The sequence below is a fragment of the Carassius carassius genome, chromosome 18 (assembly GCF_963082965.1).
Source record: "Carassius carassius chromosome 18, fCarCar2.1, whole genome shotgun sequence".
Lineage (NCBI taxonomy): Eukaryota > Metazoa > Chordata > Actinopteri > Cypriniformes > Cyprinidae > Carassius > Carassius carassius.
The window spans coordinates 33,529,104-33,554,227 of record NC_081772.1 but is presented as its reverse complement, the minus strand read 5'-3'; the positions used below and the strand labels follow the sequence as shown (position 1 = coordinate 33,554,227).

Below are 25,124 nucleotides of genomic sequence, written 5' to 3'. Positions count from 1 at the left end.
TCATCAGAGGACATGAACTGACACATTAAGATATCAAAACATCTGATTTAATTATTATTATTATTATTATTACTTTTTTTTTTTGCTGAAATAGTCTGATGACCTGTGTGAAATTTAATAAAGACTGTCAAACTGTCTAGGGTTTGTTTGACATGAATCAAAATGCAGGACATGCTGTATCATTGGATTCTGTAGAACCCAAGGAATGTGATATTTATAGGGTAAAGAAATTATATTTATGCTATAGTTTATTATATATTTTGATCACAAATCCAGTTTTGTAATGATACGTGAATGCATTTATAATATAAGACATCTTACAGCAAAATTTAATTTGACAGATGTCCAGCATGTTTGACCTGATTTATATCAATATATTCCTTCTTGTAACAGCTATATCATTTGTGTTGTCATCAACTTTATTACAAGTACACTGAAAACGCACTGTTTTCAGAAAAGTTTTAATGGCAATGGTATTTTCTCATCTTATCTCCATATAAAGTAGTATTTATAAGTCCTGCTTTGTTTACAACAGTAACCAATGAAACGCTGCATTGCTGCTGTTGCATGAGCGCCTCCTGCTGTCAGAGGACGAATCTGCCTCTCATTCTGAGCTTCTGCTGTTTCTGTTTCATGCAGATTTGTTTTATGTAGCACAATTTCACAAATATAAAGTCAGACTGCAAAAACAACTGCTCATGGAACGTGTGTAGCATCTTTGTTTGGATCGTGATTAAAATGCAGTGGTTTCTTCTAATTTCAAATGGCTACAGATATTTTAAGGCTAGTTTGCTTGTTATAGAGCAAATTAACAATAAACACATTTTCTAAATACAATAAAATAAACCATATCAGAATCTGCCATGAATACTCATGATTAGTGCATCACTAATTAAAATATTCGATAAAAGGCCTCAACTTGGAAGTACAATCTGGTCTTTTTCTATCAGTACTTCAATAGGTAGATCTAGTCTTTCATAAAGGCTGAAGTCAGGGATCTTGGGCTTGTGATCTAGATAGTTTCACTTCAAATCATAGACAAAAGCAGGAGTTTTTGTAGGGTAACAGAGCTGTTGTAGGGTAATTATAATCATTATTATTCTATTACTTTATTTTACAGAACGACAATAAATATATAATTCTATAATTTATGAATGTTTTAATATAATAATTGATAATAATTCAGTGATAAAAATTCGAAAATAAAAATTTCCAGTTTTCTTGATGTTAGAGGAAAGTTTTTAAAAGGTATTGTGTTCCTCAAATGTTCTTTCAACTTAATTTTGATTTAAAATTCAACATTCTCGGATCATTGATTCATAACCAGAGGTGGGTAGTAACGAGTTACATTTACTTCGTTACATTTACTTGAGTAATTTTTTGGGGTAACGAATACTTTTCGGAGTATATTTAAAGATGGGTACTTTATACTCTTACTTGAGTAAATTTTTTGGGGAAAATCTGTACTTTTACTTCGTTACTGTGGGCGATGCTCCTCTCGTTACTTTATCTTAATGCAATAAATGTTATAATGCTTCAGTTTGATCCAAACGTGCCGTCTACTTTTCTCTGGGCAATGAGCGATGCCCAATCGTGAATGATTCATTCTTTTGAGTCAATACTGTTCAAAGGCTTGATCAAACCAATTGGCAAACGAGTGAATTGGTTCATGAATCAGTTTGAATGAGTCGTTCAGTTCCCTGCCGCACGCGCTGAGCATCTGAAGTGGTTCACTCGGAGTTGTAACGTTTAAGAACAGAAAGAGCGTTGAAAACGTGGCTGGAACTGCACTGAATTGAAATCTGCAAAGGTTATTATTTGCTAGCGATGGAGATCCTTATTAGATGAACACCGCGTGTGCTGTCTACTGTTTAACAGGTAATAACTTGGGCTACATTCGATTACAGTACACGATACCACTGTGACATTAGTTTGTTGTACGTGTGTGGCTTATAACAGAGGGGAGTCAAGTTAAATGCAGCTTCCAAAAGACAAAAAATAGCCGATTAAGATTTTATTAATTTTAATACAATCACACTGGTGCAAGTACGTTCAGCAAGTCATATCATCAGCTGCTAAATTCAGATCTGTGATCGCTTGCTGGCGCTGAGCCAGAGATAGATGCGTTTATACAGCGCTTCGCATTATAACCAATCACACACGATTATGTTGAGCTTATTAAAGCATTGGCCAATCAGAGGCGTTCAGATGAGTCATCGCTGAAATACCGGTGCTTCCTTCACTCGCTCACTGACTGAATACCTCTTTCTGGCGAATTCTCTCGTCAGAAACAACAAAGTGCAGATGTGTGTACGAATCTTTAATTAAGATATTGATTTCACAGTGTTAACAGTTTCAGTGATTTTAATGGGAGTTTCTGAGAGTGATTGAAATCTAGACTGTCAGTGAAAATTATCTTTAATAATGTAAATGTTATTTGCTCTCTTTCTGAACAATGAAAGATTAGTAGCAATATTTATATCACATTAACTTTCAATGTTAAATTCACATTTAATATAAAGTCAGTCGTATTAAAAATATTTTATGGCATGACACCTATATCTGTTACTTAAGTAAACAGACAGGGTTTTATAATAAATTACATAATTAGACTACTTTGACCATCGCATATTATCATTATTAACAATCTATGAAATGTGAGAATCGAGATATTTCATTATATAGTTCATGTGTCTGGGAATGTTTCTAATAGGAATGAAAGAAAATTAATAAATAATGCTTAATAATAATTTGCCAATATGTTGTTATGGCTGCTGTGTGTCCCATGATGACCCCCATATGCCTAGACACAATTAATTATGATATTTACACAATATTTACGCTTGCAGAAATATACTTCTGTGTGCAGACAGAAGAAGATCCGTCAATGTGCATTTGGTTCGTTATGTTCAGATGTTCGGTAACTTAGCGGTCATGTGAGGAGTTTTCTCTCTTTTCTGTGTCAGAGGTTATTTATACATATATAATACATACTTTAAAATATAATTTATTTTGTGATGCAAATCCGAATTTTCATCAGCTGTTACTCCATTTTTCAGAGTCATGATCCTTCAAAATATAAATCTAATATATTGATTTATTACCAGTGCTGGAAACAGTTTTGCTGCTTAATATTTTTTTTGGAACCTGTGAGATTTTGTTTAGGATTATTTGATGTATAGAAAGATAAAGAGAACATCATTGATAGTAAATCAACATATTGCAATGATTTCTGAAGGATTATGTGACATTGAAGACTGGAGTAAAGGCTGATGAAATATATATATTTATACACACGCACACATACATTACATACATTTTATTTATATATCTAAATAAAAATAGGCTCAGTATATATGACCCAAAGTAACTAGTAACTAACTACTTGAGTAGATTTTTTATCCGATACTCTTTTACTCTTACTCAAGTAACTATTCAAGACTAGTACTTTTACTTTTACTTGAGTAAATATTTCTAGAAGTATTTTTACTTTTACTTGAGTACAGTTTTTGGGTACTCTACCCACCTCTGTTCATAACATTCCAAAAACATAAAAATATTTTTTCTTGAATGTTAGTAGAATGTTATTTAAAGGTTAGTATGATGTTCCTGAAACATTCTTTCAATCATTCAAACACCTGCTATGAACGAGCACCCTAACCCTAACTGAATGAAAGAGAAATAAGAACACAAACTACAACTCTCTTCAGCCACAGCCTTAGATGAACTGAAGATTAAAATACTTTAAATACTTTAAATCTCTCAAAATCTGATTAAACAACTCCACAAACAGCATCACCAGCTTCACTTACAGTATTACTAACCAGATTGACTCTATTTCTGTCACACGTCTACAGAAGTTCTTATTGAGAATGAACAGAGGTTTAGATTAGGGGTGGGCGATATAGCCTCAAAATTATATCACAATATTTCAAGAATATTTGTGCTAATTATATTTATGATAATATAGAAAATAAACAAGGAAAAACATTTAATTGATGATGGCAGCTGACAGGCAGCAGTATTTATTACTGCAAACAAAATCAAGGGCATTTTCAATCCTTTCCCAATGAGCTACTGTCATGGAAGTCAGACTACCTAATCCGAAGTGTAAATCTATTGTCAGAAGGTGGCAGCAGCAGCATTGCATAGTCTTTACTGTACGAATTAAATATAGATTATTTCATGTTAAAACTACAAAGTAATTTAGTAAAAAGCAGTGTTTTTCTCCCATTTCATTTCTTGGATTAACATTAAGGACACTGACAGCAGCTTGTAAATTAGGCACGGTCACTTTAAGAGATAATACATCCAATATGATACACGTTCCATTTCTTTCACAACTGTTTACTTTCACTTAAGACATAATCGACCTTTTTTTCATACTTTCAAGGTGACATTTTTGTATGTATTTGTCATTTCAAGAGCAAGAAGAGACTAAACTTAACTCAGTGTTTAAGGGCTGTAGACACGGCTTTCTGCATGCACACTGTATGCACCGAACAGTGCGCGGGTGCTGAATTGAGCTTTTCATGTCTTTTTGTGCCTGTATGTTTAACCTGGCACGGTGTATTAGTTTGTTCAGGCACGGGGGGAAGTGAAGAATAGCTCAGTTTGGTGTTTGCCCAGCTCTCCGTACTCCAACTCGGCGCACGAACTGTCGTGATGATGCGCAGGCCATGTTTTTATGCTGGCCTCGAGCATTCGGTTAAAATCCCTCTGAATCGACCAGCTACATGTAAACTATTTTCTTTGTTGTGTTTTCCTGTCAAAATAATGGAGTCAATTTTGTATTATTTACCTTTTTAGAACAACCAGAAGATATGCCGGTTTCATGCGGAGCTAATGTGCAAATGGCAATTTCATTGGTTGGCGCTCATCTATTACATCCCTGTCTTGATTTCAGCCAATCAGTTTGACCGAGCGCAGACAATGTGATTAATATTCATGAACCCAGCAGCTCATCAATCCATAGTGCATTGTATATTGTTAGTATGGTAGTAGAATAAGTAGTAGTATTATATTTTAATAATAATTAATATGATTTATTACTATTTTTTTTTATAGAAACCCTGATTGACCAACAATATCTTAAGCATCACCACCAGTCTTAAGTTCATTTAAAATGACAATTATGCATTCATACATGGTTACCAAGTTTTACTTCTAATAAAGGTCTTTAAACAGTGCCTAATTATCATAATTCCATAATATAATGCTTGACTAACAATGCTTGGCTTACAAAAATAAGATGATTGGAATCACACACACACACATATATATCTGTGTGTGTGTGTGTAAAATAGTATATCAGTCTGGAGAGCAAAATAAAAAAATTATTAGCCAATGGCGATTATATTGCCAAGATGTGCGTAAAGGGTTGTTCAACTTGTAAGGTACAAGGCAGCAAAATGCAATTAGCATTTAACCAAGTCAAGTCACATTTATTTATATAGTGCTTTTAACAATACAGATTGTTACAAAGCAACTGAACAACATTAAATAGGAAAACAATGTCAATAAAGCAAAAATGCAGTTCATCATTGAATTCAATGATGTCATCATCCAGCTCACTTCAGTTTATATAGTATCTGTGCAATCAAGTTCACAAAATCACTGTAAATGAAGTGTCCCCAAAAGGTGACAGCGGCAAGGAACCAAGGAAACTATCAACTGGAAGTCTTCTAAAAGAGGTTGACGAAACAACAACAGCAACGGGGTAATCAGCTCAAATGAAACTGTATGAGTGTTAGTCTCCTTGAAGTTGAGGATGACTTGGGATGTGCCCTTTCCTCAGTGAACTTTGCTCTGCCGTTTAACAGATGCGTCTTTTATTACACAGACAAATTTAACACTGTAAGTGATGTTACTCTCAGAGGATCCTCGTGCCACATGCACATATTCAACTAAAAGACAATCAGATGATCATCTGCCATAGTGACCTCTGACACTGCAAATCTCACCTGCCGGGAGGAATATTTACCTGCATTTGCAAGCCTTGTGTGTCAGGAAATCACAGGAGCAGATTTAGCTCAGAATTTTGTGTTGTCTTGTGATTTGGCATGTGTGTGGAATTTATTCTGAATTGAAGTGAAATGAAGAGGAATTCAACAGTCACACAACAGATGAATTTTATTATTCCAACAGACAGTAGTAATAATATAAATAAATAATTCATTTACTGTGCAAAGAAAGCAAAAACAATTAATTTATTCAACAATTTGTCTCCGCTACATCAGTGTGGCACAATTTTGGAGAAAATCCACTGGACGCAAATAGCATACTTTATCCTGTGTTAGCTGCGCCACAAGGATAAGTTTTTCAAGAGTGTAGGGGACCTGCAAGCATTTTCTGCTCCCAGAAAAGCATCAAGCATCGACGACAGATCGCTGTTTTTCAATGGAAAGCTTATAAAGACTGTATTTGCTACGTATGTGTAAGCAGTACACATAAAAACATGAACAATGGAAACACTGTACATACCAGATCCGTCGTAATAACGAGTCATAAACACATCCACAGCTGTAAATCCCAGTTTAGTTAGAAAGGTAAGGGTCCACTGAACGACATCTCATGGAGCACGTTTAGTCCAACGAAGCAATAACGTTGTAATATGGATCATAATTCCTTTGTTTACGTTTCAGTTCAGTGACAGAACTGTTTGTGTCCGTTATGGAATAACTCATGCTCAGAAACTTCTTGGTGATTAAAAAAAACAGCATGGTTTTGTAGCGTACAGTGTCACAAACAGAATGAGATGATCCACAAAAAAAAGTGAAAGATGGGTGGAAGATTGTTTATTTGAATTCTGGCGCTCTCTCGTGACGGCTCATGACGCGCTCTGACACACCTGTCAGCTGATGGAGGCGGAACTTGTGATCGGCTTTTGCACAAATAATTCTTTATTTTTTTATTTTTCAACTTTATTTTTTATGTGTGAGTGTTTTTTATGTTGAATTTGAGCGCAAATCAGCATGCTATTACAGTGTCATCACAGCTATCAATGTGAATGCCATCTACAAAGAATAGAGTGTGATTATTGACTTTATGGCGCATCTGTATGATTACCATATCTATAACCGGCCATCAGCACGTGATAATTGACTATATGAGCAGAATTCATTGTAAATTATGCATTTCTAGCAATCTCAGGATAAATTTTACATTTTGTAAATGTATTTTTCTAGTGCTCAAATAAATCACTTACATGATTTCTAAGATTCTGTCTATTGTTTTAGAATTGAAAAACTATGCAGTGGTATGTTTAAGGACTAAAATAGTTTGTAGAACCCTTCAATACAGTTGGTAAATATTTTTTATATTTGGGGGGGGGGGGCTAGACATAGTCTCAGAAAAATGGTTACAGGAATCTCATTTTTCATGTTATCTTCTTCAGATTTTAAATAGAAACTCATGAGACGTGACTTTCAACCCCATTACTTTTCTAGATTGCTCCAGGACTGATTTCTTGTATTTTTATGATCAAGCAACCAATCAAAGTCTCACCTCCCATTCCTTTTAAAGCCACTTATGCTCGTGCCATGGCGGGTTCACTATTTACATGTCAGAATTTTTCATTAAAAAAAAATGTTGTGCTGCTGCGCATCCCTGTGTGTTTAATAAGAAAATTGTATGTGCATTGTTTACCTACCTATAGGTGCAAATTACTAACATGGCCTATAAACAAGAAAGAAAAAATATTGCGGCACACTTTAGTCCAGGTTTATGTCGGTCAGTGGCACAGTCTATTTCAGTTGCCTAAAAATAGCAACACACCGTTTTCACACAGATCGTTTTCAGACCCGCATGCTCATGGGCGCACAAATGGGCAAATTCTTTTTGCTATTTAAACAATGTGGTGCAGGATGTGAAAATGACAGCTGCGTTGGGCTGAAACTAGCAAAAAACACTTGCGTCATGCCAGGCGTTGCATTGAGTGGGGTGTATGATAGGGGCCTACGGATGTGAGAGGATACAAAACTTGTGATGTGAATAAAGCTGAAACTGACAGACATATTCAGGAGCTGAAGGCATCTGACCCCAGTAAATAAGCATTAAACAGCAGTAGGAGTGTGTTGCTTGAGAAGCTTGTATTTTCCCACCTGGATGCAGCTAGTGCCACTAAATCCTGTTTACACATGGAAATCCCTGAAATCAAATTCATTATAGAACAATGACCCCCTCTGTGCTTGGCATTAATCACAGCTAATCCCCTCATAACACACACCACTGACTCGCAGTGATGGCGCTCTGGTGTCACCTGCTGAACCAGAACGATGGGGATGAGCATTTGGTTCTGATGCACCCGGCTGTGACTCTACTCTCTTTGATTTATCTTCATCTGTACTGGTTTAACTTTCTAGATTTCTGTCATTCAGAAAGTGTACATTTGATGGGAAACAGCAGGTCTGTAGTTGCTTATTTAAGTTAATTTAGTTTAAATTGATATGGAATGCAGTTCAAGTACATTTTATGTTTACATTTATGCATTTAGCAAATGCTTTTATCCAAAGCAACTTACAGTGCATTCAGGCTATATATTTTTTTTACCAATATGTGTGTTGCCTGGGAATTGAATCCACAACCTTTTGCACTGCTATTGCAATGCTGTACCACTGAGATATATGATAAGAGTGTACTGTCAAATACTGACAAGCATTTGTGGTAAAATATACTTTAATGTCATTTTAACTGATGCTTGTGAAGTCAAGACAAACCATCTTTTTTGTAAAGAGCTTTCTACAATACAGATTGTATCAAAGCAGTTTCACATCTCAAACAGGTTAATATATATATATATTAATAATTGTCAATATCCCAAGCTATAACAAAGATTGTTTGTCATTTGTGTCAAACGCACATTTGCAATGAAGTTGCCATTTAAAATCTTTTAACTGTGATAACACACTAGCGTTAAACTGATAATCAAGTGCTTTAGTATGTTAGTCACAACATCAATGTGAGTGTACTTTTTTTAAAGCATGGGAAAAAAATAAAACAATTATTTAAAATGTACTTTAAAATAAAGCTAAAATTGACATTTCACAGAGCACTTTTTAGAAGTGTATACACTGCGGTGGTGGTAATAGGCATTTTGGTTGGCCACCTACTGTACATACATTTAAGAAATGTAGTCATGAAAGTGTACTGTTTTTATTATTTCATTAATATTGTATTATCTGCAAGTATGATAAAAAAACAACATTAAAACAAGTGCACACTCAGTACTATTAAGAGCTCTTCTGGTTGATACCAGCGGTGACACACAGAACTCTGAACCCTTCACAGTAATGGATTGAGCTGAGATTTGATGTGGTTAGGGTTAGCAGACTAACAGTTTGGTTTAATTTCATCCTGGGCTTGTTGTTGCTGCAGATAGTTCAGGGATTTATGGTCCGTGTCAGCATCTGCTCACTCTCACTGGGAGGAACTCACTCCTCATCTCCTTTAATCATTATTACTGCGAGCTGGCAGGCAAGGAATCATTTTTATATTTCATTACGCTCACTGAGATTACCCGACATTCACGTGAAATCCCATCTAACCAAACGCAGCTGCTTTCAGCCTCAACTTCCCTGAACCCAGCCAAGCAAAATGGTTGGTTCACAGGCTGATTTTGTGAACGCTTGTTGATTCACGGGAGACGAGCGATTATGTCTGTAACCAGACTAGCTCAGACGAGCAACATCAGTCTGAATAATATCAGGACTCACTGTTGACTTACAGCAGCATCAGCGTTTTGTGTGCCGTTTCGAATTTAATTATCACTTGTGCTAAGTTAGAAATATACTAAATAAGGCTTCATATATATATATATATATATATAAACAAGTTATATAAAAAGTCATTTATTTAATGAATGCATGTAATCCTGCCCTCTGACCTGTATGAAAAGCTGGTACTATCAAATACATTTAAGGCTATGGTCATGTGATGTGTCTGTACAGCTCCGTCATAATGCTGTCAGACTCTGTTTTCCTCACCATCACATGTGTTTGTGTAGTAGAAACTGAACATCTCCTCTCCTCAGGGGTGTCATCATCAGCCTCCAGCTGCAGACAGGAGGATCGTGGGACGTGACTGACGGATTGAGCCTATGGCAGAGCGACACAGGTGAGAAAACACTTCCCAACCGCTTCACTTCATCAGACACCAGATTGGCAGCTCTGATTGTCACTCATTCACACTTAGCAGCCACAGATTTGCTCCTGTTCACTACATAATTAATAATGTTTCAAAAGCTTAATATATTTTTCATAATATTTAACAAATAGACTTTGATTAGACCTGGGTTTGTGTCTCCTGCTCATGGTTCTTTCTGACCCTCCTCCCTCTTAGCTTCCGGTCTGCTCTCTGTACCGTCCTGCATAAAGAATAGCAAAAATGCCCTTTCTTCAGATAGCTTCTGATCTTTCATCCCCGTCCTGCCTCTCTTGTGCTCATTCGAGGTCACTGTACATAACATCACAAATGTGCAAATCTGATAAGAACTTCTTAGAGGATCTGTATCAATAAATTGAGAAAATACAATGGTACAGTATATGAAAATAAACTGATGTTAAGCTTTTTGACTAAAACACCAACATGTCAGAAATAAATAATTAAAAATAAAAACCAGAATCACTGAGTTGGAGAAAGGATCACCATCTTTTGTCAGTATTTTGCTGAAGCACCTTCTGCTTTAGTTACAGCCTTCAGTCTGTTGGGGTTTTGTCTCTACTAACTTTGCACATCTACACTTTGCAACACTTGCTCACTGAACTTGAGCTCACAACTGCTCAAGTTCAGTTGAATTTGATGGTGAATGTTTGTGGACTGCAGTCACATATTTTCAGTGGGGTTTAAGTCTGGGCTCTGATGAGACCACGCAAGGACATTCACCTTTTTCCTCTTTAACCACTGTGTGTACTTCTGCTGTGTGCTCTGGGTCATTGTCATGTTGGAAGGTAACATTCTTCCCATTGACAACTTTCTGTCAGAAGGCAGCAGATTTGGCTCAATAATCCATTCTCCTTCTATCCTGAGAAGTGCTCCAGTCCCTGCTGCAGAGAAACATCAGAACAGTATATCATCACCTCCATCATTTACTGGAAGAATACTGTTTTTTGGATATTGAGCTGTATTATATTTCTGCCAGCAGTGTTGGGAAGGTTACTTTGGAAATGTAATAGGTTACAGATTACAAGTTACCCTGTTTAAAATGTAATAGTAGTGTAACTTTTTCAATTACTTTATTAAAGTAATGTAACTAATTACTTTTGAGTACTTTTTGATTACTTTTCTAAATTTGTGAAAATTAAAGAATAATAAATGAAAGCATATACATAAACTTATCAATACAGTTATCTAATAAGCATGTGACGTATTCTGTGTAATAAACTCCTGAAACATTGGTGTTTTTTTTAAACTGCTGTCTCTGTATATGATGATAGTTTTCTCAAAATAAGTAAAATGCACATGAAGTGACACAGAGCAGTTCTAGAAATTATGTTTATGTGCTCGTGTACTCCTATATTGAGGCAGCAGAGGTTGAAAACACTGCGAGCTTCAGTAAGCCTATGTGTAGAAAATAAAACAATTTTCTCCATTAATTTACAGGAGGGGCGGAAGGGGGAAAAAATTCAGACTGGAAAATTCAAACTCATACAAACAAATTCATGGACAAAACAATTTTTTGTATGGACCTGACATAAAAAAGGTTTAAATCTTTAATTTGGGGACATGCAAAATAATTAAAAGTTCTGTCCTGAACTGCAACTTAAAACCTTGCATTAAAAACCTTAATGCAACTTCACTTCTATTTTTCTCTTCAGTCTCTTTATTTTGCCCTGTTATCCATCTCTCTCATTACTTTAATACTCAAGATTGAACAAAACTATACTTTACAATACAATACTCTACAATACTACAATATCTTTATAGAAAAATCCTATTTTTCTATGTATTTATTATTTATTATTTATTAAAAAAAATTTATTTTTTAATAAATACATTTGTAAAATAATTTTACATTTTTGGTTATCACAGTTAAACAATAGTAGCCATTTGGATTTTTAGTTAAATATTAAAATGTTAATTTTCGTAAGGGTTGTGTTGTTGTCTGTCGTAGCTCCCCCTAAACCTAGGCTATAAAAAAAAATCTGAATTTTTTTTTCAGCTAAATTACTACTGTAACATTGCAACAGATAATAATGAAGTCCTTTATATAGTATTTTGAGTGATGACTGATGAGCAACGTGCTGCTGCTTGATTAAAAAAACAAAGACAAAAAAAGCATCTTTACAGATGAAACTGACCTGAAACCCTGAACAGTAGTTCTGCTTCTCTGCTCCAGCAGTACACTCTATTTTCTCTCTCTCTCTCTCTCTCTCTCTCTCTCTCGCGTTGATTACTCTGAGTCTGATCCAAACCGTTTGGCGGAGGCGCGGAGAGCACGCGAGTCACGACTAACACTTCATGACTTATTAGAGATTTAAATATCAAATAATGGCTAATTCGCAAATGATCGCTTTAGTACATTCGGCAGGCAATTATACAATAATGATATTAAATAGTGGGGCAAAATCGGCTGCCAGGCCACCGGGAATTGTCCCGGTTCTCCCGGTGTCCAGTCCGCGCCTGATTTCCACAGACACGCAGAACGTGCAGGAGTCATATATTGCATTTTTGGGGCTTTATATTCACAGACACTAGTCCATGTCATGTTTTGATTCAAGTGTACTGACCTACTTTTGATTTAATCATCCAAAATGTGGCATATTCCGTCCGCGTTAGGCATTTCGTTTTTATGACTGGATTCTACGAACCAGACTGTATTTCCGCATCCCGGAAATTATTACGGCATATGTCTCAGAATAGTCAGTGGAATTTGGGAAAGAAATCAGTTAAATCTGTATGTGGATGTGTGTAAATATTCAAATGTAATCCCCTTTGTAATCGTAAAAAATTTCATAAGTAACTGTAATTTAATTACTCATTTTTTCTTAGTAACTGTAACTAATTACAGTTACAATAATTTTGTAATTAAATTACGTAACGCCGTTACATGTAACTAGTTACTCCCCAACACTGTCTGCCAGTCATATTGTTTGATGCTGAGGCCAGATAATTCAATTTTAGTCTTATCTGCCTCAGAATCTTTATGATGTATTTTGGCAAGGCTCAGTCTGACTGAATGTTGTCTTTTTTGAGGAGTTGCTTTTATCTTGAAGCCCTCCCATACAAGCCACATTTGTGGAGAATTTGTCATATTGTTGTCACATGCACACAATGACCACTCTTTAAATAAATACGTGCAGCTGTATACTGTAGGTCTCGGTCGCCTCTCTGACCAGTTTTCTCCGGCTCTTTCATCATTTTGGAGTGACGTCCTGATCCAGGGAGGATCTGTGTTTTATCAAGTATCTTCCACTTCTTAATAATAAACTCCACTGTGCTTCTAGGCATTGATCAAGCCTTCAAAATGTCTTTGTATCCATCTCCTGACTTGTGCTTTACCACAACTTTGTCCTGGAGATCTTTTGACTGCCTTGGCACTCATAGTTGTTTGCTTTAGTTGCACTAGCAGAGACTGAATTGCTCCAGGAAAGTTCATTTCAAAGGCTAATCAAAATGAGCACAGCTGATCACAGCTAAAAGTCAGATGGCTTTGTGCGTCACTGAGAAGGTGATCATCTACACTTGATTGAGTTTAAAAGTCATTTTTATATGGGCCGATCCTTTTTCCAAACGTTTATTATTATTATTATTATTATTATTATTATTAAATGTTTTTCTGACATGTTGGTGTTTTATCTTCCATTTGATGTTATAAGTTGCACAGTAAATACAGCTGGATAAAACACAAAGTGTGTCCGTCTTCATTTCAGGCTGCAAAGCAACAAAATTATTTTAAAGGGGGCTGATTCTTTTCTGTACGCACTGTAGTATGTGTACAGCTTGTGTTTTTTAATGATAATTTTTTTTTAGGCTCTTTAGAAGTCTTCTGTACAAAATGTGTGTTATGTGAGCTGTAGAGACGGGATTTAATCCCACTAAATAACTGATATCTGTCTTTCTATTGGGATCTCCTGATGTTGAAGTTTACACATGTCCCAACCAGGCACGACAGAGCAATAGCAGCTGCAGCGCTCGACATCTTGTCTCTAGTTTTGGAGAAAAATCGCTGGGCTCCTGGTTAGGACACTGTCTTATTTTTAGAGCAGCAGCTTTGTTTGAGAAGTGTTTCTCAGCAGATTATCTGCTGGAGGTCTCGTTGTTGGACGGGCTTGAGTACCTCTCTGTTTTAATCTCTCAGTGTGAATGTAAGTGATAATAGATTATGAACACAGTGACCGTGGCTCAAGCCCTGACAGCTCTCTTCAGTCCAATCTAAAGTGATGAATCGAGCACTTTCCTGCTGGAAGAAGTGGAGAGCATTAAACTTTATTAGTGACGTTCCAGCTGCTGCCTCGACAGATCATTTTATGGTCGGATCTCGGACCAGCCATCATTGGCTTCTCTGACTCAGAGACGAAGCTGATCCTCTGGAAAGTTTCATCAGCGGGATGTTGAACTGATCCGTTTGGTATTAAAGCTCTGTGCTGCTTCCTTTTGAAGGAAATTGTCAATTGATTCTGCTTTCAGAGGAGGAGCATTGAGTGTGACGTCCAGAGAGACTGAATGGATTAGCATCTTTTCTGACCTCTGTGTCCCAAAAGGCTGTCTGCTGTGAATGCGTCTCTCCATCTGTGTGTGTGGATATAAATCGGCCAGGTTCTCAGTATTCATGCACTGATAATGCATTTACAATGCAGATATTTCAGATCCTCACAGGATTTCTGAGAGCAGGCCGCTCACTAGCTGGAGATACACACCATTCTAGAGGAAAAGTATCTTTCTCCTTTGACCGTCATTCAAAACTGTATCATTTTTCCCCCAATCAGTATATCATTATCATGATACATAGTACATATTTATGTCTCTAATTCTTTTTTTTGTCCCCTTTTGATGAATGGAAATGGATTAAGGTCTTCACGTCTCATATCATACAGCGAACTCTTTTATTTCATAAGTAAGTAGTGCTGAGGATGCGTTCCCTTTAAAATCAGTCGTGTGAAAATGATTGTGTAACTTAACAAACAGAAATGATCTATTATTAGAGCAAAAGCGAGGCCACTGAGATTATTTTCACCACTTAGCAACAGCTCTGTGCATCTCCCCCTGCTAACGTGATAATGGAGCACATATTCTCGAGTCTATTCATAGATGAACACTCTTCAGCTTTTTGCTCTGCCTACACCTTTGCACCATCCTGTAGGTGGAAGCACAAGCTGAATGTAAGCTGTCTCTGCTCTTGATCCTGTGCTCATGATCATGAGTCATGACATGTCTTATTATATCACATTAACATCCTTTTTTCTCTACTTTTAATTACTTTTTTATTTTAGTGCTGCGACTCTTGAAAAGTTCCCAATTTTCATCATTTTATTTTAGTGGTCTTCTAGAAGACAGGATTTGAAGTTCAAAAAGTGCCCTCTGCCTGAAACACTCTGTTTTTACTCCTGTCTCTTTGAAGCTCCGCCTTTCCAGACTCCCAGTCTGCTCTCATTGGTCAGCTGGCCCCGTCTGTTGTGATTGGTCAACCGCTTAATGCTTGTGTTGACGATGTAACAGGATGTATCAAAGCAAACATTCCCAAAAGATCACCTTGTCTCCTCATTCGTCAGGAGTAGCTCAAGCGTGTGGAGTACATCAGAAATAGTTCTGGACACCTGTCTACTGTCTTCAGTGTCGATGGCATCATTATAATGACTTTCGCTCTGCTTGCATCTGCTGGAGACCACAAATAACACAACATCTGATGGTCTTACTTTTAATGAGAACTACTTTAAAAGTTTCAGTGAGTCCCTGAGTCGCTCTCTTTTGCTTCACGTCACTGTTCACTGCTGCTGATCAGGAAAAGCAGACTGTGCATCTACCGCAGCGTGACGTTACAATGTGGAAGAAGAAAAAACTGTTTTTGGCTCGTGAGGAGGAATGTTTGAGGTCCAGAACCTGTGGCTGTTCACACAGAATGCATTTTTGCATTGCATTGTTCTGCGTTTACATTGTTTTCCTATGTAAATGTGTTTGACCATTGTGTTTTAGCTGTAAAAACATGTTTTGTGTGAATGGCCCTTTACTGTATGTTTTTATAGTGCAATGATCACTTATATATGTCACAGCCCTTCTAAGAGACGTTCACACTGCCAGTGATTTGGCAAGACTAAGTTACCTGAAGTCATTCCTTTTTAATGAGAGATATAATATTAAGACTTCATGAGCGACATTGACTGATATTGAATTTCTGGCCTTATAACAGTAATTTGAGCCAAGCCTGACAATATCCAAAAAATTGTGAGTTTCAGGTAGTTTCTGGAAGTTAAAAGTACATAGTTCTCTTTACACTGGAAATGCGTTTGTGAAATGCAATAATGAGACGGGCTGAAGCTGTGTTTCTGTGGGTGTACACATACATTGGGGAGATCCCAGAAAACAGGCTCAACGTACATCACATAAAACCATGATTAAACATGCCATGCTTCTTCTTTCTTCTGTTCTTAGTGCACATTGCCATCTACTGCAATCATCTCTTGAGCTTTAATCATTTCTTAGAGTATTGTGAACAAGAATGATCTTACATACCATGAAAGTTACCTCTGTTTTAGGATCCAGAAATTGAGGTTATCACTTAATTTATCCATACACTTACCTGGGAATAAGGAATGACCCAGTTTAGAAATGCATCTTCAGACATATCTGCATGAACTGAGAGTTATCACTGCTGATTTCTAGTGTTTTAGTCAACAAATTGTTCTCATTCACTTTTATACAGTGAATCCTTAAGTCAGCGTCTTTGGAGTCCCACGAGCTCTATTCTGAAGCAAATGAGCAAGAACAAGTCTCTGTGAAAAAGACTGATAATAATAAGGTCTGAGGTTAAGAACACGCTACAAGTTACTTTAGATGTAAATAATTTTTCTCTATTTAAGATTGTTAAATTAGTCAAGGAGACATTCTCCTGCTGCTCACGTCTTCCATCAGGTAGCATACATATTGTCTGCAGGTCTGTGTTTGTTGCGCTAATTGGTGGCAGACTGTCGGAGTCATGAATATTAATCACCTTGTCTTTGTTCACTCAAAGTGATTTGCTGAAATCAAAAGGGCTGATGGGATTAAGCGTTTAGTCCCTCCCACTGCGAGAGCAACCAGCTGACAGGTGCTTCTGCTTGGACTTAAAGCCTTAGCTTTATGAGAGTCACATTATAAATCTCCTGCTTGGCTGCAAAGCGCCAGTTTAGATAACAACATTATTACATGGCTCTGGGGAATACTTGATTCTGATTGGTCACTCGCTGTCTGTTATCCCTGGATAACAACCGGTAAAAGCTGATAACCCAGGCTCATCTGGGTAACATCGGTCGGCGCTGTACTCCTGCTAGGAACTCTTGCTAGTGTTTCTTTGTGGAAGCTTTGCGTTTGTTTAGCTAATAAAATAGTGTCTAGCAACTGCAACTGCTGTCTTCACAGAAGCATTGCCTTCAAATATATCAACTCGAATGGATATTTTGTCACTTAATTAATTTTTGTAATATCACCATTGCGACACCTTAGCTCAGACACTGTTTCTAATGCAGCGATGTTACCGACATACCGTATGTCTGTGTGTGAGAGATACCTGCAGGTTTTGTTATTGTGTCGAGTGTGACATGCAATCTATGAATTATTATTGGTATCATGATCAGTCAGTGAAGCTTTTGACTGTTTATTTTTGACTTTGCAAATTTCTGCAAACTCCGTTATTATGCTGAGCTCCTGCAGTCACTGACACTGATTATGGCGTGATTTTACTGACAGATGTCGAGCGCATTATTTTAGCATGAAAGCACATTAATATAATGCGCGAGCGCGAACCTCTGCACTCGCGCACTGATTTCCTCTCGCACAAAACTGTCTGCGTGCTCAGATACACACTGCCCTCACCCGGAGAGAGAACACACACTTAAAACATCTCAAATCTCTCTGTGCTCATGCGCTATGTAAGAGATAATGTACATCTAGCCAGTTGTTCTCCCAGAATAAACCCCATCAGGGTGATCAGGACCCCAAAGCAAAGCTTTATTATCTCGCTTAGAGTTAGGGCTAGGAGTTAAGATAGATTAGAAATAGGGCTAGGAGTTAGGCTAGGCTAGATTAGAGTTAGGGCTAAGAGTTAGGATAGATTAGAGTTAGGGCTAAGAGTTAGGATAGATTAGAGTTAGGGCTAAGAGTTAGGATAGATTAGAGTTAGGGCTAGGAGTTAGGATAGATTAGAAATAGGGCTAGGAGTTAGGCTAGATTAGGGTTAGGGCTAGGAGTTAGGATAGATTAGAGTTAGGGCTAAGAGTTAGGATAGATTAGATTTAGGGCTAAGAGTTAGGATAGATTAGAGTTAGGGCTAGGAGTTAGGATAGATTAGAAATAGGGCTAGGAGTTAGGATAGATTAGGGTTAGGGCTAGGAGTTAGGATAGATTAGAGTTAGGGCTAGGAGTTAGGATAGATTAGAGTTAGGGCTAAGAGTTAGGATAGATTAGAGTTAGGGCTAGGAGTTAGGATAGATTAGAGTTAGGGCTAGGAGTTAGGATAGATTAGATTTAGGGCTTAGAGTTAGGATAGATTAGAAATAGGGCTAGGAGTTAGGCTAGATTAGGGTTAGGGCTAGGAGTTAGGCTAGATTAGAGTTAGGGCTAGGAGTTAGGCTAGATTAGAGTTAGGGCTAGGAGTTAGGCTAGATTAGAGTTAGGGCTAGGAGTTAGGCTAGATTAGAGTTAGGGCTAGGAGTTAGGCTAGATTAGGGTTAGGGCTAGGAGTTAGGCTAGATTAGAGTTAGGGCTAGGAGTTAGGCTAGATTAGAGTTAGGGCTAGGAGTTAGGCTAGATTAGAGTTAGGGCTAGGAGTTAGGCTAGATTAGAGTTAGGGCTAGGAGTTAGGCTAGATTAGAGTTAGGGCTAGGAGTTAGGCTAGATTAGAGTTAGGGCTAGGAGTTAGGCTAGATTAGGGTTAGGGCTAGGAGTTAGGCTAGATTAGAGTTAGGGCTAGGAGTTAGGCTAGATTAGAGTTAGGGCTAGGAGTTAGGCTAGATTAGAGTTAGGGCTAGGAGTTAGGCTAGATTAGGGTTAGGGCTAGGAGTTAGGCTAGATTAGAGTTAGGGCTAGGAGTTAGGCTAGATTAGGGTTAGGGCTAGGAGTTAGGCTAGATTAGAGTTAGGGCTAGGAGTAAAGTTAGATTAGAGTTGAAATATTGGAACACAAAGCTTCTGTGAAGACAGCAGTTCCGAGCTAGTGGCAAATTCAAACTAAACGGACATTTAAGGGAAACCACGTATTACACAACATTTCACTACAAAATAATTAAGACAATAAAAGAATTAAGATGAAAATGTTTTAAAACCTTACCCAGATGAGCCTGTGTTAACTGCTTTTACAGGTTGTTATCGAGGGATAACAGAGCTCAGAATGTCAGGACTGACCAATCAGAATCAAGTTTTCTTTGCACCTGAATTAAGCATCGTCAAAGGTTATCATTGTGCAAACGTTGATCACACTACAAAAAAAAAAAAAAAAAAAAACTATAATGCTATAAGTTTAATTGACTGTTTACCTGGTTCTTCAGTCTGTGATTAGCTCACCTCACCTCTTATTTGACAAGTCTTTGGGTTTGAGTTAACCAACGCAGTCTGAGCCGGAAGGAGACTTGAGTCTTTGGGTTTTTTGAGTTGTTCCTTCATCACGTGAACGATAAGCTTTGACCATAGACTGGATAAAAGGTGTTTCCCTGGTAACAAATCTGTGTGTATATTCTTTTTTTGTCTTAATGATTTTAAGTGTATTGCCTTAATGTTTTAATGTTTGTATTGTTTAATAATAATAATAAATAGACTGTATAAAAGGCTTTAACCTATCGTTCATTCTTTTGTCAGGTCACGTGACAGCATTGGATATAAAAAATTAATTTACAAGCTTCCATCCAAATGGGTGCAGTCATTATTATTATCATCATCATTATCATCATCATTATTATAATTATTATTTACTCTTACAGTTACAGAATTTCTGGTCCCAAATTGTAGCTTTTTACTTCTTACAGTTTATAACTGTGTGAATTTCTGTCATGATGGTTATTTTCCATACACTGAATGCTGTGACAAAGGTAATAAAGAGTTGATTATTATTATTATTACTGTAAGTCTCTTTCCATCAATACAGTAGTAAATAAATTAAATACTACCCTGATACTCAGTATGTCCAGTCCAGCCATGTTCATTTTATTAAGTCCTACCTCTCTGACAGATCCTTCAGTGTGTCTTGGAGGGGTGATGTTTCAAAGTCACACCACCTTGCTACTGGGGTTCCTCAAGGCTCAGTACTTGGACCACTTCTCTTCTCCATCTACATGACATCATTAGGATCTGTCATTCAGAAGCATGGCTTTTCTTATCACTGCTATGCTGATGACACCCAACTCTACCTCTCATTCCAGCCAGATGACCCGACGGTAGCTGCTCGCATTTCAGCCTGTCTGAGTGACATCTCTAGCTGGATGGATGACCATCACCTTCAGCTTAACCTTACGAAGACAGAACTCCTGGTGATTCCAGCTAACCCATTGCTTCATCACAACTTCTGTATACAGCTGGGTTCATCAACCATTACTCCTTCAAGGACATTCAGAAACCTAGGAGTTGTGATGGATCATCAGTTAAGCTTCACAGACCACATTGCTACAAAGACCCGGTCCTGCAGATTTGCCTTATACAACATTAGTAAGATTAGACCCTTCCTGTCAGAGCAAGCAACCCAACTTCTTGTCCAAGCTCTTGTTCTCTCCAGACTGGACTATTGTAATGCTCTCCTGGCACTTCCTGCATGTACTGTCAAGCCTCTGCAATTGATCCAGAATGCAGCAGCGAGGGTTGTCTTCAATGAGCCAAAAAAAGCTCACGTTACTCCTCTCCTCATCAGGTTACACTGGCTACCAGCAGCCGCTCGCATCAAATTCAAGGTACTGATGCTTGCCTACAAGATGACCACTGGCACGGCACCAACTTACCTAAACTCATTGGTTAAATCTTATGTGCCCTCCAGAAGTTTGTGCTCTGCAAGTGATCGACGCCTTGTGGTACCATCCCAAAGAAGTTCAAAATCACTCTCAAGGACCTTTTCCTGGACTGTGCCCAGCTGGTGGAATGACCTCCCAATCTCAATTCGTACAGCTGAGTCTTTACTCATTTTCAAGAAACAGCTAAAGACTCATCTTTTTCGCCTGCACTTAACCAACTAACACTAGCACTTTTCCTTTTCTTGTCTTTTTAATAAAAAAAAAAACCTACCTCTGCGTTCTATACTAGACTAACTGAGACTTGTCATGGCACTTGTATACTGTTGTTGTTCTCTTGTTGACCTGACTACTTCTATTGTTCTCATTTGTAAGTCGCTTTGGATAAAAGCGTCTACTAAATGATTAAATGTAAATGTATTCAGTGCAGTTCACTACAGTACAGCAGCAGGGCAGTTGAACATCTATTGACCAATTTATTTGGGTTCAGAATTCTGTATTTTGATTTGTAAATGTTGGTTTGTGAGCAAAATTGTGGAAGTGAGACAAAAGCGTAAGCTGCTGCGAATAAAGTGGCGTTTGGATGAATTAGCATAAATCCTGGAGAGACAGAGAGAGATCAGTGCCTATAATGGAGAAATGAAAGTGTGATGCTGCAGTTGTAAGATGGAAAAAAGGTTTTATGATTCAACCTGCCGAGGACACCAGAAGATTTCACAGTGTCACGCTCCTGACTGCCGGGGTCCATTTAGAAACGTCCCCTCATTCTCCTCATGTCCCTGAGGCATCGTCTTCTTAAATTCAGGCCGACGTGAAAGCACTCCAAAGGCTAATGTGTCAAATGAGACTTTTATTGTCTGAAGCCTGATTCCCTGCTGGTGTCAGGGATCATTCCTCCAGATTCCCATCTGCAGAGACGGGGCAGGCGATAGCCTGGGGCCCTTTGTGTCCAGCGGGACCAGGAGGGATGAGCATTTAAATAATTAGACATTTTTATCCTAAAATGCTGCACAGCAACACCTCAGCAGCCCTCTTTGCAGTATCCTGTCTTCTCTTGACACCACTGCCTCAGATTCGATTGTGCAGCACTGACTCAAGGTGTCCCAAATGCATGAGAGGAAATGTTAATTCTGAAAATGAAGAAGACACAAATAATTCAGGCCATTTTGTAAAATTTCTGTTTTATTGCACACTAATATTTGAAAGGAAAATTCTTTGTAATATCTAGGGTCCAGCATGTTTTGAATAGTGTTAACAATTGTTAATATGGGCTAAAATACAACAGGTGGATATATAGCACTGACTGCAGTATCCATCCACACTCAATCTGGGGGATTGAGTGTCAGATTGAGTCAGGTGATGATAGAACTGAACAGCTCTTGTTTGTATCTCTATGTGTAAGGGGTGTAAGCCCAGCTCAGCCCTGCAGGCATTATTAGAAGTGCTTCTGTTTACCCTCAGGATGTTTTTGGCAAATTCCAATTGTGTTCTTTCTATTAAACTTTTGTCCAAGTTTTCAAATTTTAATATTGGTCCCCAAATTTCACTCCCGTACAGTAGGATTGGTTTGATGATTGCGTGATATAATTTAATCCATGTTCTAATTGGTAATTTTAATTGGCCAAACCGTGCTTTAATGGCATAAAATGCCCTCCGTGCCTTCTCATTGAGGGCCTTGACGCCAGACTGAAGCCCCCTGATGCTGAGATCTGGATGCCCAGGTAAGTGAAGCTTCAGGACTTCTTCTCTGTAACTGAACTGATATCTGCTTCCCTGAGACCTGGCCTTCTTCTGGAACACCATGACCCTGGTTTTGTCCACTCCTCACAGTGCTGTTCCAGCAGGGCCAGGCTGTGCTGGAGACCCTCGGCAGAAGCAGGTCGTCTGCATACAGCAGGCTCTTGACTTCAGAGTCGTGTAGAGCGAGGCCTGGGATGCTGTCGGAGCAGCTCGTGGATGTAGCTGTTAAACAGTGTTGGGCTCAGACTGCACCCCTGCCTCACTCCACGACTCTGTTCTCAGATTCCCAATCTTGACCGCACATTCACTGTTTTTATACATGGATTCTATAATATCGAATGTTTTTCCACCAATGCCAATTTGTAATAATTTGTACAATAATTTGATACTCATTCGATCTTACTAGTTTCATTAAATGTTATTCAACAAATTAGATTAATACTTTTCTGTCTGTAAAAGCATTTATTAAGTCTGAATGAGATGCATCGATCTGTCAAAGGGACCACAAATGTATTTAGTCCCCCTCATAATCTGAGTTAGAGATGTTCACACTGATGCTCTTCGCTGCTTCAACAGGACGGGACTGAGATGTAATGTGATGTAATGTAGTGACGGATCAGGGAGGATCTCACATTAAATGTCAGGTGAAAATACACCCAAAATGCTTTTTGAACAGATCGCTGAATCCACATTCAGAGGTTGCCTGTGACAGACTGCTGACACTTTTAAATGCAATAGGATTTTGAATGATCCATCAGTCTGTTTATAATACAGAAGTGATGTACATGTAAGTGCCTTTGGATCTCCTTCACCTGCATTGGGCATGCATTGGAATGAAAGTCTAAACTCAGTCTGGCTAAAAAAATTTGGATACAAAATGTATGTTAATGGCAGGTGTACTGTAAAGCAGTCCAACTGATCAGTTATCCCTCCTGTGCTCGTCACGTATATATGAGATAAGCATGATCCTTGTACAGAATGTGCACTTTAGATTTCAGTCGCCAATTGGAGGGATTTTAGGCAAATCCAGAAATGCTGTCTTCAGTGCTGTAGTGTTACGTGAGATCCAAATGAATCGGAGCGTCTCTCAACCCCACACACACAGACTTTAATATGAGCAACACTGAGAGCAGATCCTGAAAACCTACGGTTTACACGCAGTCCGATGGTTGTCAGCAGTTTTATTTGAGAGACTACTGAATTTACATTTAGTCCTTTGGCAGACACTTTCACCCAAAGCAACTTCTACTACACTCGAGAATTAAATTATACCAGCATGCCAGGGAATCGAACCCAAGACTTTAGCATTGCTAGTGCAATGCCATGCTGCTAATGCTATTTATAGTTTTCTAGTGATCATGTTCCCATGTCATTTTTATTAATTTTTTTGAAATATGAAATGTTGTGAAAAATGGAATTATATTATTTATATGAAATGACATTACTAATCACTTATTGAACTGTTATATGAAACATTCATTCATGAGTGAAAGTGATCACTAATGTGTCATTGATTTGTTCAAAAATGCCGTAACACCCAAGAACAAAACAGAGCTCTGTATTGAAATGATCTGCTTTCTTTTGAACCATTTTTGTAAAGACAAAAAAAAAATTGTCTAAAAATGGTTAATATAATTAGCCTTTTGTTTAATGAACAGTTGTTAATATCACAGGTCGTGCAGTGTACTTGTGTTAGCATTGGCCCCGTGACAAGTGATGTAAGAGAGTGGGAAGGGCTTGTGCACTCTCGAACAATGATTAACAATCAGTTTTTGGACACACTCTTAAATGAGAATTGATGCCACCAGCCAAATTTGAACAAAAACTAAAATATAAAAAAAAAGCAAAAAGGGCACTTATCTAGACAGTTGCCAAAAGGGCAGGTGTTTGAGTGGCACATGAGGTCTATCTTATATGAAATTAGAAAATATTCTTTCACCGTGGACCATCATCCCTCCAGCTTTGCCTTGGTCTGGTATCACCCTGGTTTAGCCACAGGATTACAGGCTACTGGGTACACCTTGGCCCTCCATCCCTTTGGCTCCGCCATTGTTCTTGGTTGCGCCGGCTCTGCTGTGGTCTTCTGGATCCCCGTCTCTGCCTCTGTCCCATGAACTCAGCCTTGGCTCTCCAGTCCAGCAGTGTCACCCTGGATCTCCGTCTCCTCGGCTCTGCTTGGGTCTCCTCCTCCATCTGCTCCGTCTCAGTTTGTCGTCCACCTGGAGTCATCAGCCAGATCTCCACATTGTTTCCTCTCTCCCTCAACTCT

General features: G+C 38.1%; 1 protein-coding gene across 1 annotated transcript in view; it reads left to right on the top strand.

Annotated features, from left to right (window-relative positions):
* LOC132092823 (leucine-rich repeat and fibronectin type-III domain-containing protein 2-like) overlaps window positions 1-25,124 on the top strand; it is a 117,446-nt gene that overhangs the window by 75,760 nt on the left and 16,562 nt on the right. The window contains exon 2 of the mRNA XM_059499254.1: window positions 10,031-10,113. The gene's annotated coding sequence lies outside the window, so the exon portion shown is untranslated. The remainder of the gene's footprint in view (window positions 1-10,030; window positions 10,114-25,124) is intronic.